Source organism: Cygnus olor, chromosome 11 (assembly GCF_009769625.2).
Source record: "Cygnus olor isolate bCygOlo1 chromosome 11, bCygOlo1.pri.v2, whole genome shotgun sequence".
Lineage (NCBI taxonomy): Eukaryota > Metazoa > Chordata > Aves > Anseriformes > Anatidae > Cygnus > Cygnus olor.
In genome coordinates, this window is record NC_049179.1 from 16,992,501 (window position 1) to 17,004,666 (window position 12,166).

The window sequence follows — 12,166 nt, forward strand, 5'->3', positions numbered from 1 at the left end:
GCTTCTAGAGATCTTTTGAAAATTTCACACGATTGAAGGCTTAGGGGCTTTGCTGCGTTCGCATTTCAAACTCAGATCAGCGGGATCACAATCAAAAATAGAGGTCTGGAAAATTTTGATGCAAAGATGGCCACAGGCTTCAGTGATTTTTTTTTTTTTTTCTCCCAGACAGACACTCTGACATGACTATGATCCCTGGGATGACAGAGTTGTCAGAAAAGAAAGAGAAAATAGCATCTTGTCTTGTAACTTCCTATCAGTCAAAAGGAATTTAGGATCCTCTTTCCAATAAAAGAGAGGGAGAGGGAGCAAGAGGGGGAGAGGGGGAAGACGAGGCTCTTTTATCAAGCAAAGAAAAGTGAAGAGTTCTGTGTTTTATAATTAATATTCCACACCTAAACGTTTCTGATCTCTTCCCTTTACAGTCCTCCCACCCCATCACCTTCTTCTCCTCTACAATTTCAATTTTAGATCAATTCATGTCCTCAGAAACCCTGTGCATAACTGATATAATACCGGCTACATGTATATTCATGTCTGATACTGTAAAAAATCTATCATATGCGCTTACATGAAATAAATTGCGTTTTTAAACTTAAACTTTATTGCAAAGAGATGATTTTTGCTACAAAGATCTCATATCACTAGTGTTTTATTTAAATCATTTAATCGTTCTAAGGAATTTTGTTTAAAGTCTAAAAAAAGTCGGAATAACAGACCGAAAGAGAAAATAAAAAGTCTCCTCCTAGGAGCCGAGGAACAGCAAAAGACGGATTAAACAAACGGGAGCTGTGTTAAAACACAGATTCGGTATATTCCACTTTGCAACTCTTTGGGAAAGGTCAGGTGCAATAGGAAATGTTTTATCATCTCAGCTATTTCAAATTAATTGTTATTGATTTGTTGACCAGGAGGAAGAGAAGTTAACTCAGCTCAGGTCTAATTATTGCGGTTTCGAAAAGAAACGAAGCGGGAAACTTCCCGAAAGCAACGAGGTGGGGTTGGAAACGGGAACTTGCCGGGGTGCTCCTTCCTAATTAGCTGCGAGGCGAGCCCCGGGGGACCTCGGAGCAGGGGAGGGGTCCCCCCTCTGCGGTTTGCTCCTAGGTGCTGTGTAAAGCCCAAATCTGGAGCGGTACAAAAAAAACCTGCCCCGTGTCTCGCATCCCGGCTGGGTTTTTGTTTGTTTAATCGTGTAACCTTTCCCTGGCGCCGGGTGGGCTTCCTCAGGTGAGGGCAGCGCAGGGAAGCTGCGAAAATGTGCCCGTGGAGGTTGGCTGCAGGCATTTCTTTCTCTGGGAGAGAAAAACAATTATCAAAAAAGAAGGAGGAATATATATATATATATATATATTTCTCCGCTTATAAGGGATGAAAAAGGGTTTGGAGTAGCCGGAGTTTCGCAATACCTTTCGAAATAAAAAATATCTGCCCTGCCAAACTGAGAAGCAGAAAATAACCTCTGCAAAACGCCCCAAATGAAGGGGGTTGCACTGCTGAAGGTACGATGAGAAAACCAATATTTTAAAAAGCAAAGTATCCCATTCCCCCCCTTCCGAATTTGACAGCGGTACCTCTGGCAAATGACATCTCAGTAATGCACAAAACATTCAATTTTTTCTTGCCATCTGAAGTGATCAGATAATTTACATATAACCCCCCGTTTTGCATGGACCCCACCTTTTCTAAATGAAAGATGATAATTTTAAGAAAGAAAATTATCGACGAACTTAACGGTGTGAAGAAAAACTTTTGAGATGCGTTTGATGTGCATTTTCCTCTGCTGGGAATATTTCTGGGCGATGGCACAAAAATGAACCTACGCGGTAGGGGAAGCAATTTCCTGAAGATAATAAACAAGGCTAAAGAATTTAAAATAAAATAAATCGAACAATCAGTGATGGGTTGGTTTAAAGGACGACCAGAAATATCTTTTGGTGTGGGAATTTTTTCCCTAAAGAAAATAAAAAAGATAAGCCAGAATTAGGGGGGGTTCAGGCGTTTGTGATCTTTTGCTCGTATCTGGATGGCGATGTGCTTGCAATCCAGGATTTCGGGTGCAAAGTTGGAAATAAGGGAATAAACACAGAAAGTCTGGGGAAAGGAGAGTTAGAATGAAGGCAAATTAAATGCATTTAGCAGGTGAGAAGGAAAAGAAATAAGTCTACTTATAAGAACTATTTTCCTGTTTGGAGGAAAAAAAAATAAGTATTTTTGCACGAGTACAACAATTCGAGTGCCGAATTTCCCGCTTCCAGCTTAACAAAGTGCAGTCGGAGGGGGAAAAAGTATAAAAATTGGTGGCAGCTGGAAGCGGTCGAGGTGCTCGGGAGAGCAGCAGGACTGTGCTCGCTCCTCGCTTCCCGTCCCGGCCACCGGGAGCCCCGGGGCGGGGGGCGGGGTACGAGCCCCAAACGAACAGCCCAGGAGGGAATCGTTGTTTTTCTGGGCAAGGAAGCGGGGCAGGAGCTCAGCTCTCAAAGTCTTCCTTGGGAAGAGGGAAAAAAAATGAAATATTAAACAGCTGTCTTGCGGGTAGGGTGGGGGGCTCCGGGTCGGTGCCCCCTCCTGCGGGTTTTTGCTGGGGCTGAGGGAGAGGAGGCAGAGATTTTGTATTCCTTTCACCCCAGAGCTGGACAAGATTGTCCTGACAACTGCAAAACGTGGGGGCTCGGACCTTTGTTCTGGGGCTGAGGATTGCAGTTTGGAGGTGGCGACCGGTGGTCGCTTTCTCTTTAAAGCAAACAGAACGGTCCTTCGCTGGAGAGAGAGGTTTTGAGGTTTTTGTTTAACAAAGTTTTCACAGCTCGAGTTCGTTATTGTTATTATTATTGTTATTATTATTTTATTTTTTTGGAAACGTGGCCAACAGCTCCCTGCTGAACGTGGAAATTAATGGGAACCTTTCTGCTGACTCTAGCCCGCTTGGCGAAAGCATCCCTAACCCGGGTCAGGAGCGGGAGAGAGGGCCCGATCCTGCCTCCCTTTCCCAGAGAAATCCACCTGGTTCACACCCTGGTCTCTTCCCCTCTCTCTCTGTTTTCGGGTGTGTATTTATATTATCTTACACCCCAAATCGGGCTGCCCCCTCAGATCTTCCCCCCATCACCCAGCCTCCCCCCAGCCACGCAGGACGAGCTCAGCTCCCGCAGCAGGATCAGGCCCCGGCCGGCTCTGCCTGCTGGCCGTGACTCCCCGGGCCGGATCCTGCACCCCCCCGGTGCCTCTGGGGAGGCTGGGGCAGGGGCAGGGATCTCCTCCGGTTGCCACACGGCGAGGTGGAAACAGGATCGCTTCCATGTGTCGAACCGCAAACACCTCCTACGGCACATAACGCCTTTTTCATAAAGCCGCGAGTGAATTAAATCCTCCTTAAATCTTCCCCTTTGCAACAGGAGCCGGGCAGCTAATATTACATTAATTGAAATGAGAGCTGCGCTCGCTTTATGGGGAGTTTCGCTGTTTTTTTTTTTTTTTTTTTTTTTTTTTTTTTTTTTTTTTTTTTTTTTTGGGGGGGTGATTTAGCGTTTCTTTCGGACCTCACCTCTTTGCCCTGACTTGAAACGCTTCACCTCTGCGCGCACGCTTCGCGCTGGGCTTGAAAGTGGATGCCCGGCGAAAACCTCTACGGACGGCCTGCCACAGACAGACAGACACACAGACACACAGACAGACAGACAAACAGTGCTCCGGGCACAGCTGGATTGGGAGCGTGTGGTGCTGACACGCACCGCCTGGCATCTGCAGCCGCCCCGGGGGATGCGCACCCACGCGTGGGCACCCGGCCGCCCGTGGGTGCTTTGGGGTGCCTGCATGGGGTCGCCGCATCCCCTTGCTTTTTAGGGGAGCAGGGCCCGGGGGCCTGGCCGAGAGGGGTGGGGGGGCCGCCGCGGTTATTCCCAGGCACCGAAAGCTGCTGCGGAGATTTCCCATGATCTCCCTAATTCCGCGTTTTATATTTTATGATTTCTTGCCAGCATCTCAGTGTGTTTCTGTTTAGATATACTAAGCTCCTTGAAATTAATTAACCTGTGGTCAGCAACAAAAAAAGTAATACCGGTTAAGCTATATTCCTTTACAACGTTTGGTCACAGTTAGTTACAGAATTTTCCAGCTGTGAAGATGATGTACACTATTTACTGTAATTGAATTGCTGTTATAACACCTTTCAAGAGGAAAAGTGATACATGACAAAAGTTTAGCCGCCGCAGAGGCCCCCTTTTTATTATTTTTTTTCCCCTCTTATCTGGAAGAAAAACTTCAGCCGAGCCGCGGCGGCCCCGCGGAGCGCTGCGGAAACCGCTGCGCACCCGCGCAACCCGCTCCGCGCCCGCGCAGCGCGGCCCCGGCTCCGGGCAAGGCTGGGGAGCGCCGGGGGAGGCGGCCGGGTTTGTTTCCTTCCGACTCGAAACGGGTCCTCCAGAGCATCAGAGAGATGATTTTGTAAAGTCGATTCAAAGCAGGCTGTTCATTAGATCCCATTATTATTAAAAGGAGACGATCAGTTGGAAAAAATCTACCTAATTTAGAGGAAAAAAACCACACATTTTAAACAATTTCTGTAACTTTTGCTACCTTTGGCGTTTTTGGCAAGAGAACAAATAAAAACCCGGAGGAGTTAGAAGTGTTTTTTCCCTCTCTCTCTCTCTCTCTTTTTTTTTTTTTTTCTTCTCAGTGCCACATAACAGCCTTTCCTCCTTCAACTTCAAAGAGGACTGAAAGGACAAACATTCTGATACAGCTAATAATACACGGAGAGAAAGAATTTGCATTCCTTATCAAATATAAGCGCTCATTAATAGAATCATGTATTTGGCTAAGAACATCTTGCCAGTACCGCTGGGAGATAGAAAGTGTTCGTGTGGGAAGGGTTTGAGGAAGAGTTTTGATTGACGTTGGAGGAGCCGCATCTTCCCCCGTTCCCCCAGTCATATATATTAGGTCAACGATTACTATTTAAAAAAAAAAAAAAAAAAAAAAAAAAGGAAGTGGGGGAAGTAATAATCATAAAGGAACAGATGGGGACAGAGTGCCCTGCGACTCCTGAAAGGCACAGCAAGGACTCGCAGCCTATAAATTCATCACGATAACGCTAATTGCGCTCTCAGGCCGTGGCGCAGCTCCGAGGGGGTCGCCCTGCGGGATGGGGGCTCGCCCGTAGCCCCCCCGAGCCCTCTGCGGATCCCCCCCTGGTATCCCCCCCGCTGAGCCCCGGGGGGCTCCCGCTGCGCGGAGGGGCGCGGAGGGGGACCCCCGGAGCCCCCCTTCCTCCGGCGAGCTTCTCCCACCCTCCTCGGGCTTTTCTCGCCTGCACGGCGGCGCCGGCAGCAGGGCCCCGAGTTTTGGGAGTTTTTGCCATCGGTACAGGGCTCAGCGGCCCGGCACAGCATCCCTCGGGGGCTGTCTGTCTGTCCTTCCGAGCAGATTCTTCGTAGAAGGTGGGGTGGGAAATCGTGATAGAAGTTCAGGTCGCTTTTTCTGATTAAACCTTTGTCCGTTGGGCTGATCTGAAGGCAACCCCAGTGTCCCACGGTTGTTTTACCCCAGTGAGAACTCCAGTTTTACTCTCACTTACCCAACTGTAAATCTAGACATATTCTTCCCCGTAAGGAAATCTTCTCCAAGAGGGAATAAACCAGCTTCAGGTGGGCGCCGGTAAAGTTTCTGGACACCCAAGAGGGCAAATCCTTGCAGTTTTCTGCATAAATAATTATATATATATATATATATTTACATATATATATCTGTAAGATGAAAACTAAAAAGAACTTTGCCTTTTGGGGGGATTATTCGGGAATCTCTCCTCCTGATTTATGCCCCCAGTTCCTGATTCACACCTTGGTGCAAAGAAACAATATAAAACTACCTGGCCAGCACAGACTGAGCAGGTTGCAAGACTGCGAGGCTGGACCAGAACCACAGCTAGACGTAGGGACCATAATTCTGTCTCCTGGGTTTCTAGCATCTAGTTTTTAAAATGTTATAATCAACAGCATTTTAAAGGTTCATAATATATCTTGAACTGTTATTTTAAAGGACCTGCGGAGTTTGTTATTGCTTCAGCCTGTAACATCAGTTTTGGGTATTTTTCTAGGGACTGACCCTTAATCCAGCCTCAAGGTTCAGAGCTCGGTGAAAACACTGAGGAAGGATTCAGCCCTGCAACGAGAGTTTTACTACATCGAACGTTGTTGCTAACGGTTCCCTTTTGGCTTCCCCCCCTCAGGTTTGTTTAAGGAAGCTGCCTTTGCCTGGGAGTTTCTTCAGTTTGACTTGGAAGCAGGATTTTCTTACACATACACGTGAGCGTTTTTGCCTTGCTGCACCACAGCTGAATGTAATTTGCTCGTGCCTTTAGTGGGACCATATTTCATCAGAGATGCACAAGAATGCCAGAGGAACCATGCTAGGGAAGCACCACATGTGGTTCTCAGGGATGGCTTGTGGATGGCGAGAGCAGAAACATGCTTCGGCTTCAAAGAAGTCCTGGGTTTTATTAGCATAATCGGTAGAAATTGTCACTCAGGGGCTTGCTGTTGGTTTAGGCCCACCAGTCATTGGTCTAATAACCTTCTGACTGAGGTTGGGATTAAAAAGTCAAAAGTTTTTGGTTCATTCAGCAAGTGGGACCCTCCGTCTGAGCACACTGATGACTGCGTTGACTCTTTGTTCTGCCCCAGTGGTCCCCAGCCCACGCTGGCCCAGGGGTAATAATATCAAGAAGGAATGCACTGTCTTTTTTTTTTTTTTTTTTTTTTTCCACTCCCTTTCCCATCCTTTTCAACTCCTATGGCTGCGAGCAGTCTCAGAGAGTCCATAAGGTTAACAAATTGGGAATTTCAACCCCCCTTTGTTTCAGCCTCCCCTGAACCACGCCTGTTGGCTTTGCTGCGGGGCCGTGAACCCGGGACTCTTCCTGCCCGACGGCCCCCAGGCCCCCTGTGCTCACAGGGCTGGGAGCTGCGGGGCAGCCTCAGCGGGGCTGTACCCCAGGGCGAGCCACTCAGATCTTCAGGGATGAAACAAAATGTTTCAGATGCAATGAATTGGACATCTGTTTCATCGGGGGGGGGGGGGGGGGGGGGGGGGGAAGGAAAAAAAGAAAAGATAAATTTCATCAGCTCTAATGAGAGATGCGAAGATATTTTGGTATGTTGATAGGCTGCCTCCTGCTCCTCACAGCTGGAACAAACAAGCTACCTAATCTATTGGCTCTGAGGAATGATTTTTTCTTTCCCTGGGTAATACCTTTTCTTCACATCAGAGCACTGAGTATCGGTAGCATGCACTTGATGTTTTTCAGTGCTCTCTTTAGCAGTTTTGGGTCATTGCCAGCCTTCAATTTACCTGCACGTTCCCCTATCTCTAGGCTGTGGATCCGTCCTGTGCTGGATTTCTTAGATACAATGACATCTCACGTGCAAGCTATTGTTTTTTAATTCTGAAGCTTTATCTGTGCTAAAAGTCTGTTTTGTTTCTCTGTTAACCTGATCAGGGGATCTGCTTTTACCCCAAGCTTGTCCTGTAGAATTCACCTCCTCCAGCTGCTTCCTCATCCTGTGAGCGTGCTGGGTCAGGCCTGCAGGACTTGGTCCTCCTCACCCCGAGGACATCTCAGCATCGCCCATCACCCACAGAGGTCTGTGGCTCAGCGCTGCGTGGCACTTGCATGTGTTGGCTGCTTTATCAAGAGATGTTATCCCTTGTTTTGAGGGATTTCTATTAGCAGCTTCGTCTTGACTCTGAATGGCTTTATGGTGTGTTTTTGTACCTGAGCACATTTTTCCCTTTGCTTATAGGTCTGCTTTGTGCACAGATTTAATTCTCGCTTCTGTATTTGTGCAAACTTATGCAAATTTTTCTGTAAACACAGTGTATTTTCTGGAGTGTTCTCCAGGAAGGAATCCCTCTCCAGCTCCTACCTACTCCATTGCTGGTTACCACTTTACTCCTAGGTGCAACTCTTTTTGCTTTTAAGTGCACTTTCCTCCTCACAAGAGGTGTCAGGAGGCTGTTTTTTGCCCATTCTCTTTTACATACCTTGGGCTGAACAACATCAGGAAAGACTTTTCTGCTTCTAACACAAAACGCTGGCTTTTCATTCAAAGAGCAGTGACCAGCGATGGTGGGAGTAGAGCCAGGATTTCAGCCAGGCTCTTGTAGACATACATTACCACATTGCCTGCGAGAGGACTGCTGCCTCTGAGTGGGCGATCGCCTTTCACCGGACTGCAGCTCTTCTCTGCACGTCCCTTGCAGCTGCCCTGGCAATGGCCCATTTCCAAAGTGCTGTCACCCGTGTTTATTCAGTACTTGTCATAGTACCGTCTTCTGGAAGCAGAAGCCAGTCTGAAGCTACTGATAACAGCTTGTTGTGCTGTTGACACAGTTGTGGAGCCTGTGACTCGCCATATTTCTTGTTTTAGGAGAAGCATTCCAGCTCTCTTGCTGTTTTGTTAAGTCTTCCTTTCATTAAATTGTGCTGATGCCACAGAAAATTGTCAGCTGCCCATCCTTTCCCTAGGCAGGGAATATATATATGTATATATATGTATATATGTATGTATAATCACAGCAAGGGGAGGGAAGGGTCAGGTGTTGCTATGGAAAGAGACTATTAATGTGTGACAGAACTGGCAGTGCGGTAGGTGGGAGCCTTCCCCTGCACAAAATAAGCCTTTAAAGGGGAGCTCATGGACAGCCCAGCCTCTCTCTGGGGGCACCTGCCCCAAATTTGATAATTTGATAATTTGTTCCTCTCATTATTTCCCTTTGCCGATGGTTCTTTGGCCAGATTTTCATGCATCAAAAAATATCCTAGTCTAAAATAGTCTGGATTCATTCAGAAAGCAGATTTCTGTGAGGCATTGCTTTGAATGCTTTGCGAAGGGCTTAGTGGCCGCATCCTGAAGGTGTATAAACTACTGTAACTTTCTGAAAAGTCCTGTTTATGATATATGAGCATCTACTTATGTACAAGAAACAGCTCCACCCAAAAGGAAAGAAGGGAGGGTGTGAAGCAAGGGGCCAGAAGAATATCCCCGCTCACCTACTCAGTTAAAATGATGTCCTGTGCAGCTCCCCGCTGCGCATTGCTCTCTGGTCTGTCATGCCATGGGTTTTATCAGGGACAATCACTGACCAGCTTGTGGCACGTGAAGCTGGCTCTGCTCTTACACGTTAATTCCATCCCTGACCAGGAGCAGGGAGCAGAGCAGGACCTCCTGATTACAGAACCAGCTCTCTTTGCTCCGAGCATGGCCACCCTGTGCAGGGGACATGTTATGAACTGTGGTATCTTGATGGCATTTAAAAGTAATGGGATAAAAAGTAGATTTGCCAGCTGAATTTTTCATCTATTAAAACTTCAGTTCCACTCCATCCTGACTGTTTATACATCATTACATCTCTGTGTTTGAGCTCCATGGGTGTATTTTTTAGCTTCCTCCTGTCCAGGCGCCTCTTAGTGATGGAGCGAAAAGCAAAGAAGCAAAGGAATTTCTTCCCGTGAGGCAGCATTTTTCAATCCATTTCACTTTTCCCCCTGCTGCCATTCTTCTCACTGGCCGCAGACCTGCCCGTTGGTGTTACAGCTCCTCACGGACCACAAGGTCTCTCCTGGCCAAAGGCTGAAAGCTGGTGCTTGGAGCAAGGAGCGGGAGCAGAGGAGACCTCTGCCTGTCAGGGTCACCAGCCTGGCACAATGCCCACACACCAGCTCACATGTCACGAGCAATGCTTTATTTTGTGCTGCCTGCCAGTCTCAATTTCAACTTTTTTCAAAATTTTCCTTTGCCACAGGAAACGTCAGAGGACTGTGGATTGGGGACCGCTGGCCTATATAGACGGAGAGTCGGTTTAGCTATTAAAGTATGAACATTTCCTTGTGTCTTTCTTATCTGTAACATTTTTGTTTTTTCTTCAAAAGCTGTTTGACTGAGTCTGATGTTTTTGTGTTGCTCTGGACCCTTAGATCCTGGACCCTTAAATCCTGGTAAGAAACCATCCTGTCTGGCTCCTGCCTCCTTCACATCTTCATGATCTGAATGTGCCTCCTTCTCCCAGGAACACATCTGTGCGCATATAGGAACAGAAAGAGGGGTGTAGCTGCCTCTCTGGGAATCACACCTGGGAAAAGGGGGGGTGGTCTCATCCTGCACCATTCAGAAACAAATTCAGAGTGTTCTCCACGACTTTTCCCCACATGTCATGGTCTGGGCTGCAGGACCAGCCCTTGGAGAAGGGCCATGGAGCCGGCTGCTGCTTGGGGGCCACTTCTCCTTCCCCCAAGCTCTGCGATAACATTTCCAGTGAGCACAGAGGGGCAAATGACAGAACACTTGCAAACGTTTGAAGGGTTTTTGCCGATCAAAGTTCAGCACTCCAGTTAGTCATTATTTCATAGCAAAGAAGGCATAGAGCCTCGGTGTTCTCTAAGTGATAGACACAGGGTGACAATCACAGGGGCTCTGGTGAACTTCCCGATATTAAGGCAGCTAAAGTGCTATTCAGATGTAATCCAATCAACAAGACACTGCTCTAAGCAAGCTGGGCAGCATGGCAAACTGAGCTGATGAGCACCCGGAGCTGCGTACCTCCGACGTACAACGGTGAGAATAAAAACTAAAGAAGAGCTGGCCTATTTGAAACTTCAGGGTAAGGGTCAGGGTGTTTCCTGACATGCCATTATCAGTGGTTACTGGTGACAAGAGACTGGTGAGAAATGGAGGGAGATGATAAGCAAGTGCTTGTGGTGCGCCTGGGGCAGACAAAAGAAGTCAGAAAGAAACATTTATATTTTCTGGAGCAAAGAGATTAATTAGTGAGAAGAGCTGTTTTTGCAGCACAGAGAGGGTTTTCTTCACAAATGGACCTGAATAGTATCATTATAGAGATGGGGGTCTACACGGGCTTCTATTTCTTCTCTTGGGAAACTGTGTTTTGTTTGCTAGTGAGGGAAGAGCGATTCAATCTCCTTAGTCCTACCAGGAAATCTATCCCCAGTAAAATCAAATCTTAGTAAACAAAAAAGCTATTTTTTTTTTGTTGTTGTTTGCTTGTGTGCTTTTTTGTGTGACAACAAATGCCTTGTTGAAAACTGTCCATCCACATCCAGCAAGTGCTCCTTGAAGCCAAACTTTCTAAAACTATCCTGAAGCTTTGCAGGATAAATTTCAAATGGTGAAGGAAGGGTTGCATCACCTTCATCCTACACAGCTGTTGCATACTTTACATTTGGTCCCCATTTCAAATTAAAAGACAATTTACGAGATAGATTGGCTGCTACATTCAACCCACCTGTCAAGATCTTGGCTATTTTTTAAAGTTCCCACTTCAGGGACATTTCCTACAGGATAGGAAAGAGGGACCATTGGCCACCCATTGGCTGCAGCAGTGCCATGGAGAGGGGATAGTGGGACAGGAGGGAAAAAGATAGTTTTAGATGTGCCTAAACAGATGATCCAAGCTGGCATCACTGGTGAAAAAGAGACTGAGATATAGTACGGAAGAATGACATTGAAAAAAAAAAAAAAAAAAGCATATGGGCATCTGGAAAGGGAAGTTAAGAAGTCTGACCTTGCCGTAGGATGGAATTAAAAAAGGAGTGCAAAGGATGCCTGGAAGAAAGGCACAAGAGGCTGAGGAAAGTGATTTGTCATTTGGTTTTGGGATGGATGACAGATGGGAGGCTGCGGTGAGGAAGGGGACGCAGCAAGGAGGGGACGGGGCATGCAGCTGACCGAGCGGACCTCAGAGGGGTGGCGGAGGGAAGGTGACAGGCGGCACAGGTCGGGGAGAGCTGGGGGTGGCTGCCAGCCCATGTGGGCGATGGACGGCGAGGTCGGCGGAGATATTGTCAGGCATGGCAGCCGACGGGAGTGGGATACAGGCAATAGGGGGGCAGAAGGAGCTCTCAGCCCCCACCGCTGCCATGGGAGGGGTGAGCTCAGTTTTGATCTCTCAGTGCAGTTCCTCAAAAGCTGGGGCCATCTGGACACAGTCCTGTCCCTCGTACAAGCTGTCAGCTGCACCGAGGGATTGCTCTGGCAGCCAGGACTCGCTGGCACATCCGAGAGCCTCCATGCTCATGGCCAGGAGGGCAGATGGCACCGGATCCACTACAATGGCTTTGCACCACCTGGTGCCCCTGTTCAGGAGCATCCTG

The 12,166-nt window shown here is 47.6% G+C and overlaps 1 long non-coding RNA gene across 1 annotated transcript in view; it reads left to right on the plus strand.

Annotated features, from left to right (window-relative positions):
• LOC121075839 overlaps nt 1-11,594 on the plus strand; it is a 25,591-nt gene extending 13,997 nt beyond the window's left edge. The window contains exons 2-4 of the long non-coding RNA XR_005823186.1: nt 6,227-6,302; nt 9,802-9,870; nt 9,974-11,594. This is a non-coding gene — a long non-coding RNA (uncharacterized LOC121075839). The remainder of the gene's footprint in view (nt 1-6,226; nt 6,303-9,801; nt 9,871-9,973) is intronic.
• The last annotated feature ends 572 nt before the right edge of the window (nt 11,595-12,166 follow it).